Source organism: Anopheles gambiae, chromosome 2, assembly GCF_943734735.2.
Source record: "Anopheles gambiae chromosome 2, idAnoGambNW_F1_1, whole genome shotgun sequence".
Taxonomy (NCBI): Eukaryota; Metazoa; Arthropoda; class Insecta; order Diptera; family Culicidae; genus Anopheles; species Anopheles gambiae.
The window spans coordinates 51,829,215-51,839,003 of NC_064601.1; positions in this window are offsets into that span (position 1 = coordinate 51,829,215).

The following is a 9,789-nucleotide window of genomic DNA, read 5'->3' on the forward strand; positions in this document are numbered from 1 at the left end:
ACAAACGGAGTGGTACTCACCTCTTTACAGAGCGGCATTGTGACAAATTGCTAATAGATGACACATACATAGCAAAAAATGAGCCCATTCCGTCGCTCAAACGTTGCAAGGCACTCTCACTGCAAAGAACAATGTTACATGCAATTTGCTGTCCTTGAAACTTTCCTTGGAGTGATCCTAAATTAGGAAGTAACAAAGACTGACTAAAATACAGAACTTCAAAGTAGGAAGTAATTGCGACCAATTTCATTACAGCTGCCCACCCGACCTTTTAGGAAGCATTTTTTACAGACAGACATCCAATGCTGACAACAGTAGCAGACAGTGCGAGAGTAGCATATGTAATGGAAAGGCCTGTCCCGCACATTGCCAGACGATATTGACTACCCTCCGTGCTACATAAGCGCCATGCTGCTGCATGTTTACTCACACATACAACGGAACGGGTGAAAGCACTCCAAAAGCGTACCCTTGGGAGATTGTCACGATTGTTCGTAAAGGACCTCATTACACAGGTGCGGTAGTAATGGCACCTACACCTAAACCGTTGGCACCTGTTCTTGTTCTCCATTACAACACATGAAAAGGTGCGCTCATTTGTGTACGGTCTTGGTTCATCGTGTTTGGGAGACAGTGAAGGACATGAGGGGTAAGCTAATCACCTATCGGGTACGGGGTTCGATAAAAATCAATCAGCAGGCAGTATAACGGGGTACGGGGTTTTCAGAGTCGCGACCGGTGCCACCGGCATTTCAGACCGCAGGCATCGACGCCGGACCCATACGATTCAGTTGTCAGTTGCCGGTGGCTGCACCCGGAGACCCTCGGAATGGATGGATAGCTGTGTCGTTAATGTTTGCCCATCATATTACATCGCATTAGTGAAAAGCGGAAAAATTGGCAAATGCCTGATGCGACAGTCAGACAGGCGCCTGACGGGGATGGTGAATTTTGAATCTGATTCATTCTCTTCCATCTCCGACTTTTTGGGACGCCCCGAACCATTGCAGATAAAAGTAAAACGGGACGATCAGCACGAAAGTTTGCTCATTTGTGCAGTGAGGTGCAACTATTAAGCATCGTTGAATGAGCGTTTAGTCTCCTGCAAGTGAAACGAATATGTCATAAATTACGACGTTTTTGTTCTAGAGTTTTTGTGTATCGCATAGATTGCTTGTTTCCGGCAGTGGTTTTACATTTTTCACACTACACAGAAAAATAATGCAGCTTTTTGTAGTTTTGGTGTTTTACATGATGCTGAAAGTGGACTTTATTTGCGGAATTCCTTTATTATATGAAAGGTGAAGTTTTGTTGGTGTGAAAAGTACCCTTCATGAATGTTATTTCAGCAATACTAACGGTGATTCGACTCTTTCCACAGGACAAATGTGGTAAATAAGGTGGAGTTTTCCGATCTCGGGATCGACGGTGATCGTATCGATCCGCTAATCGATGTGTCGGAGGAAGAGCAACAGCTACGTAACGTCAGTGTAACCAGCCACACGGAGATAAATAGTGCTGAAACCCCCGATTCGAACGAACGTACGAATACAACAGAACGAACCCAGCCGGTGGCTAAAGTGACTGTTATTCCATCGAATGATTTACCGAACGTGGATGATACAGTTACATCTCATTTTACCGACGCGTTAACTCCAATTGTTGATGTTACGCCGAACGCTGAACAAACCGCTACGACACAAGCTACGACTGCCACAAGTGATAATATTAATTTGAGAAGTGAAACATCAACTGTGCAACCCGAAACTACCAGCCTTGTGGTAGCTACGGAAAAATTGCCAAGCCAGTCAACGACAAATGATGAAACGGAGAAAAATGCTGAAAGTGTGTATGAGGAAAAATCGATATCATCGAATTTGATTGATAGCACCGACATGTATGTCATTACAACTACTTTGCCGACAGAAGAGGACAGAAGTCTGCTTGCTGAAGAAATCACGTTAACATCTTTTACAGCTACTACAGTACCAGCAATAACTATAACAGAGTACATTGATGCTAGTGGTTTTAAAAAGAGCTCTACGGGGGATGTGGAAATGTTAAGTACAACACTCATGCCTCCTTCAGAGCATACTTCAACTGAAATGGGCCTAGAAAGTTCGACATCTACTACAAGTGATATTGAAAATACCACTACCCTTGAATATTTAGCATCAACAGAGGATAGTTTTGATGCTTCAATTCAAACAACTGAAACGATCATTGAAGCCACTACTTCTACTCGAGAAGATTTCGAGAGCAGCATCTTTACAAGCGAACATCCAGAACCAACCAGTGAGTCAAATACTCCTGTAACTAGCACAGAACATTCAATAACAGATGAAACGACAATTTTACCGTTTACAACAACTGCCGCTAATAGTGAAACAACCACGACAACTGAACCGTTCACAACAGATAGAGCAGATCTGCAAGAAACAACAATCGTAAGTACGGTTGAAGCTAACGAAGTGAACGCAATTGTAACCGAAATGCCCGCATCGATGGAAGTTAGTACAATCGAGAATATTCTATCCAATACGAGTACCTCTAATTCAGATATTGAGAATCGTGAAACAATGACTACCCTTTTGCCGGCAACAGAAAATGTTGATAATGCGAAAACAACAGTGGAGATAGAGACTACCGTTGCTCAAACAACAACTCAATCCATCCCATCCACTTTTTCGCAAGAAGAGCTTGAAATTAATACTCAAACCGTAATAGAAAATGAGCCCACTACTACCCCATCAAGTACAGAAACAAATGTCCCTTTGGTATCAAATAGTGAAAGATTAACCACAACCAGTGCAGAACATGTAACTGAATTAGTAAATGTTACTGAAGAAACAAATTCTCCTCTAGTTGCAAGTAGTGAAGCACCAAGTACAACGAGTGCAGAGCAAACAACAGAAGTTGTAGATGGATCTGAGGAAACAAATTTCGCTGTGGTATCAAATAGTGAGGCACCAAGCACAAGCAGTGCAGAGCAAATAACTGAAATTAAAAATGTTACTGAAGAGACAAATTTTCCTACGACAATAAACATTGAAGCATTAAGCACAACGAGTACAGAGCAAATTGTAGACGTGGTTAATGTTACTGAGGAAATGAATTTCCCTACGCAAACATACAGTGAAGGGTTAACCACAAGCAGTATAGAACAGGTAACAGAAACTGTTAATGTCACTGAAGAAACAAATTTTCCTACGCTAACAAACAGCGAATCATTGACCAACAGCAGTGCAGAACAGGCAACTGAAGTTATAAATGTTACTGAAGAAACAAATTTTCCTGTGTCAACAAACAGTGAAGCATTAAGCACAACGAGTGCAGAGGAAAAAACGGAAGTTATAAATGTTACTGAAGAGACAAATTTCCCTACGCCAGCAAACAGTGAAGCATTAAGCACAACGAGTGCAGAGGAAAAAATGGAAGTTATAAATGTTACTGAAGAGACAAATTTCCCTACGCCAGCAAACAGTGAAGCATTAAGCACAAGCAGTGCAGAAAAGGTAACTGAAGCTTTAAATGTCACTGAAGAAACAAATTTCCCTCTAAATAGTGAAGCATTAAACACAACAAGTGCAGAACAGGTAACTGAAGCTGTAAATGTTACTGAAGAAACAAATTTCAATTTAAATAGTGAAGTATTAAGCACAACAAGTGCAGAACAGGTAACTGAAGCTGTAACTGAACAAATACTTGTTACCGATCCTAACCGCGATGATTTCACCGGAGATACGACCCAAACAACAGCTAGTGAATCAATTGAATTGTCTACTTTATCTACGTTGGAAGCGATAACAGATACAACCACCATGATGAACGAACAAACTGAACAAGTAACTAGCATAGAAACTGAAGCTTATCATACAACAACGATCCAAGGTGTTGTGCAGACTGCATTACAACATGAACTAACTGTTTCAGGCGCAACAATTATACCCACCGAAGGAGAAGATAGCGAAGAGTTAACAACCGATTCAGTAGAACGTTTCTCTATTACAGAAAAAAATAATGTAGCTTTCGTCACAACGGTCGTTGCAAGTAGCTTTGAAATGACAACGAAAGCTCCCGCGGTTGTTACGGTAACAGAACCCCAGTCCGTCACCCCAGAAACAACCACCAACATGATCTTTGAAGAAAGTGGTGAGGTAACACCAACGGATTCATTTTCTTTTAGCGAAAATAGGCAATATTCTCAGGATGACACGATATCAAGCACTACAACGGAATTATCAAGCGGTTTAGAAGTTTCTTCGGGTGAAACAGAGGATGCTACAGTTACTGTGACAGATTCGACAATTGAGATTGCACAACCGGCTGCTGAAACACCAACAACGAGTGCTGTGGTGGATTCGTCCAGGGAGCAGATTGATGCTGATACAACGATTACAAGCACTACGTTTTCTGCCGAAGAAGTGTCCAGCATAGCAGCTGAGTCACTTGAAGTTGCTGCACCGACCGATCTAGCTACCATTGAGATGATGTCGAAAGAAGCAACGGAGGCCCCAATATCATCAAGCACAACGGATTCATCTCTTGCGCTTACGGTCCTTGCGTTAGTAACGGCCCCATCAACACTGTTAACAACAGCAGTTCACAGCAGTACTACTGAAACCCAAGTACTAGCCATTACGCCACGACCATTGGTGCCGCAAGAGTCAGTAATACATGAGGTAACAGATGAGGCAAACTTACCTGCCATCTCGGATGACGATTCCATATCCAGCACATCCGCCATCCCGCCGGGACTGAACCAGGAGTCGCCAGCAGTTGCGCTTACAACACCGGACGTTGATAGTGGCTCTCGCGAGCAGTGGGCTCATGCGTGGAGCCATACTTTAATTTTGTTACCACCTGTTACACTGCTGTTTTTTATTTTCTGATCCTGTTTTCAGTTGTACATTTTTGCTAGAGGTAGGAACTGCCACCCTGGAAAATGGACGCTGTTTATTGGTAACGAAAATTTGATTTATAAAATGCTAAGTTATTGTAAAATCGCTGCTCGCCAGAAGACGTTGATTTTCGGCGTATATTGTTCTTTAATAAATAGTTGATACGTTCACAACAGTTGTATCTATCGCTGTACATTATTAGTATTGTTTGTTAGCATCATGAAAGAACTTTTTACTTCATCAAAATGGCGCACTTGGGCGTTGATAGCACATATTACATGTACATAGTGAATAATATGTACATAATATGTCCCATCAACGGTTCACTCGTCTTAACAAATCCATACGGTTGTTTTGCCGATGGATAATGCACAAAAGTAGATTTTAACCTACAAAAATCGGACACAATCAGAATCGGCTACCATTTGTTAAAGAATCCCAACCTTCACGTTTAAGCTTGTAAGCACAACTGAGTTTTTGCAATGCAATTGCCACAATACGATCAAACAGTAATTACAACAGCTTGCTAGATGTTAATTCTTGGGATAACGCACCCCGCGTCGGCCAAATTAATCCCCAAAAGACATCACCGCGCGGCTACATGAGGTGAAATATACAGCGAAATGAACTATTTGACAGGCGAAATATCTGACGGATAAAGCATCTCAGCCAAGGTGTATGGATATTAGGAGGTGAAGTGCTTCAGAGCAAATTGACATTGCACGACTTGACATAACAATACTGGGAGCTCCGGTATTAAAATCGGGGAGGGCTGGAGGGAGGTATAGAAAATTGTATGCGATTTGACATAACAATACTCAACTATGGCGCCCGGAAAACGCGCTAATAATTCACCTTCTTAATAAACACACCTTGATCTCAGCAACCAGCTGATGTGCAATGTAAACAAATAACGTGCACAAAATCGTAATTAGATCCATTAAATAACTTCAATATCGAGTACATAGTCAATTTTCAGTCAACAGTTCATAATTTCTTCTAATTAGGGAATGTTCTGCTTAAGAATATATTATTTTTAATAGAATTTCGAAAACGGATGTTGTGTCTCCCCCAACCCTTTAGCTGTACCTGTCAAATATTTCACCTGTCAAATAGTTCATTTCGCTGTATATTTCACCTCACCGCGCGGCTACATGAGGTGAAATATACAGCGAAATGAACTATTTGACAGGTGAAATATCTGACAGGTTTAGCTAAAGGGTTGGGGGAGACACAACATCCGCTTTCGAAATTCTACTAAAAATTATATATTCTTAAGCAGAACATTCCCTAATTAGAAGAAATAATGAACTGTTGACTGAAAATTGACGAAGTACTCGATATTGAAGTTATTTAATGGATTTAATTACGATTTTGTGCACGTTATTTGTTTACATTGCACATCAGCTGGTTGCTGTGATGCTTTATCCGTCAGATATTTCGCCTGTCAAATAGTTCATTTCGCTGTATATTTCACCTCATGTAGCCGCGCGGTCATGTAGCCGCGCGGTCAAAGCAGTAACCGAGTAGCCGATTTATTTGTTTACTTTTGGGACGAAATGTCAAAAAATGTTTATTTTTCCTGTCTCTCTCACACAGTCCCGGAAGTGAACACTTGTTTATTTTCCGCTATTGCAACTACTTCGCAGTGTTGCGGAACTCACGTCTGCGTCTTCGGAAGAAAACATACAAAAAGAAAGAAAGAAAAAAAGGAGCAAAAGTCAATGGTTTGCATCCGTGTTGTTGTATCAGACTTAGGTTTATTGATTTTGAGAGCTCTTGCATTCTTGTACTGGTTTTTTCCGCTCTTTTACATTGGTTTCATTCGCACATTAGTTGAATTCCTTGCGTTACTATTCCTAACCCAATCACGCAGCTTACACATACTCCTCTTTCTCACTTGCCACCGCACGGTTAGAAACAGTTCCAACGGTTTTGTTTCCATTATTTTCTCATCTATTCATCCCAAGCATCATATTTGTTGCAATTGTATGTTACCAAGACCGTGCTACCGACAGCAAAAGATGTTCACTACTAGTAGAACAATGTTCTACGGACTCTGTCGGTACTTTTTTTTCCTTTTCGTTGCTTGCTTACATGTTATCTTTTGCTATCAGGTATTGTTGTGTCCCTTTGCCCCAGCTTTCTTTACTTCTGGTCTATAACAATTAGGTTCTGCTTATCCATTCGCTTCCTTACGCTCAATAGTTTTGATGGATCAGTTTCACACTTCCATTGACGTACGGTATTATGTATAACTTCCCAAGGTATGAAAGATGTACGGGCATGTTTTATCTGCTTGCTTTTTCTGTGTTGTGTTAATCTTTCCTGCTACCAATGTATCTCTGTCCTCATCCTGGTCATATGTGTTGTTTTACATCTTTCGCTCTCTCTCTCTCTCTATTGTGATGGAGCTTTGTTAAATACACGTCGAAATAATGTTTCTAACATTTTGTTTTGTCTGTTTAGTACATTTACATTCTGATTACTACTAATTCCTTTGGGAGTTCTTCGTTTTGCTGAAGCTTTGTTATAGGATTCCCGAAGGGTTTTAAAACACAAATGATCGTACCTTCAATGGAAATATCAACAAAAACCTTTCAAAAGCATACCGAAAGAACGAAAGATGGAACACATCGGTACCACGGGTTTGAAACTTGAACGTATTTCGCAAGCAAGAAGACTGTATTGGAGTAACGTGCGAGGTTGGTGGATTTAGGTCGTGAAGGAGAATTCAGCACTTCTACTGTGTACGGTACGCAATTGGGTGATTGGGACAGCTTAGCAGTTTACTGTCAATTACCATTTCAAAAAGAAAACTCTTCGCAAAAAAATAATAATAAAAAAGGCATAAATTCGTTCTACTTTCATTACTATTGAAGCTCTTCTACATGTCATGCAAGTAAGTTTTCTTTTAGCAATACAGTGCCACACGTTGAAAAATTACTATTTGTAAGGGTGTTGGTAAAAAATGACACCATAATTTTGCAAAATGAATGTTTCCTAGTGCATGTATGGAAGTGTGTGTGTATGTGTGTGTGTGTGTGAGATCATTGCAGCCCTATGCACTTCGTATTGGTCACTACAGAAAAAAAACCTCTCTGCGAATGGTACGTGTTGCGCTTGTCTAATGTATAGAATTTTCAGAGTCATAGTTTAGGTGAATTGTTTGTGTGTTTATTTTTAAACAAATTCCCATTGCAGTCTCATGGAGAAAGTTTACTCTCTTTCTTCTGTCTGTCGTTAGTTAACATAAAATCGTAATTTAAGAAACACACACACAATTGCAATTACTTCATATACAACTGTGCGCTAGTTGAAAAAATGTTTGTAATATAAAAGAACATAAGCTTCTTAATCCTACCGAAAGCAATAATTAAGTAACGGGAAAAAGCCATACTACTGAGACATGCTCGCCTGATGGTCAGATCAAGGAAACTCATCGCACTACACTTATCACTTCTGTAACATCCAACATCCAGAATATTGTAGTTGGAGTGTATGTTTGTTTTGCTTTAATTTATTTTACTTCAATTTCAATTCGTCTTTTTTTGAATTGTGACTGTGTGTGTATGTGTGTTTGTGTTTTTTAGTATTTTTTTCTAAACGACAAATGTTTTCTTTCTTGTTTCTTTGTTTTCTTCAACTAACATTGCATTAGGATGAAGACTGCATAGCAGCTATCCAGGAATTGCATCCTCAATTCAACATGTAATATGTTTAACAACGGTCTAATGACAAGGAGGTGGCAGGGAACTAATGTGTTAGTTAGTTTCTGTTTTCTGTTTTTGTTTTTTGTTTTGTTTTAGCACCACCCGCTTCACACTCACCTCTTTACACAGTAACAATACACACATCGATACACACGGCGATGCGAAGGACCGCCGTGTGTTAACTATTACGGTGAGTTTTTTTTTCTTTTTTTGTATAATCACATTGGCTAATATTGGTTTGCAATTGTATCTTTTCGTTTGCGTTGGATCGACTTGCCTTCTCTTGTAGGATGCTAGGATGGGGGGCCGTGTAGATTTGTAAGTACTTTTGCATCTGATGCGCAATTCGCTGAGCTTTTCACCTTATGGGTTTTATCGACGTTTTTCTCCTTGGGATCAGTGTAGCAATGCTAACGGTATTATTAGTAGAGGCTGACGGTTTTGCAGACAGATTGTTCGTATGAACTACTATGCAGTTACAACTACGTTTGTTTGTTTGTTTGGTTGCTTTCACACGGATTCCTCGAGGACGGAATCTACGGTACAATATAGCGCCTAGGATGGTTTGGCTGCGGAAGCGATCGGATTTTACAACCTAGACATGTACACCAACTACTAGCTTCCAATGGAGATCGATCCTAAAAGCTGTTTTTATCGGCTTTGTGTCTTTTCCACCACACTAGGGTCAACTGTCACAGTGTAGCCCGACATTTGCAGCCCTATAAGTCCTGGTAGCTAACTCGATCGCAATCGACTGTTGCGACATTTGATATAATTTGGCGTTCGAGTAACGTTGAGCTTTAGTGTAAAGTGTATGGTATCAGTGAAAACAAAAGCAACAATTTGGCAGCATTAGCATTGTCAATGGTTGACGAGTGAGAGGTTCAAATGATTTGCGCCGTTTAAATGGTATTAGTGTATGAGATGTGCTTCCGATTATTGTATTCAGCCCACGATCACCCTCCGATGTTACGATGAACTATGATCACAATTGACAAATTTGCAATGATGGGAGTTAGAGGTTTAACATAGCAAACCGAAGGATGGAGAGCATGGAAATTAGGACGTACAATCAATTCCCAAATCCAGCTGATCGCATTTTAGATGGATAATTTCTTTTCACCACGTACCATCATGTCTGGGGCACGGAAAGAGGAAAGGAAAACGGAAAAAAA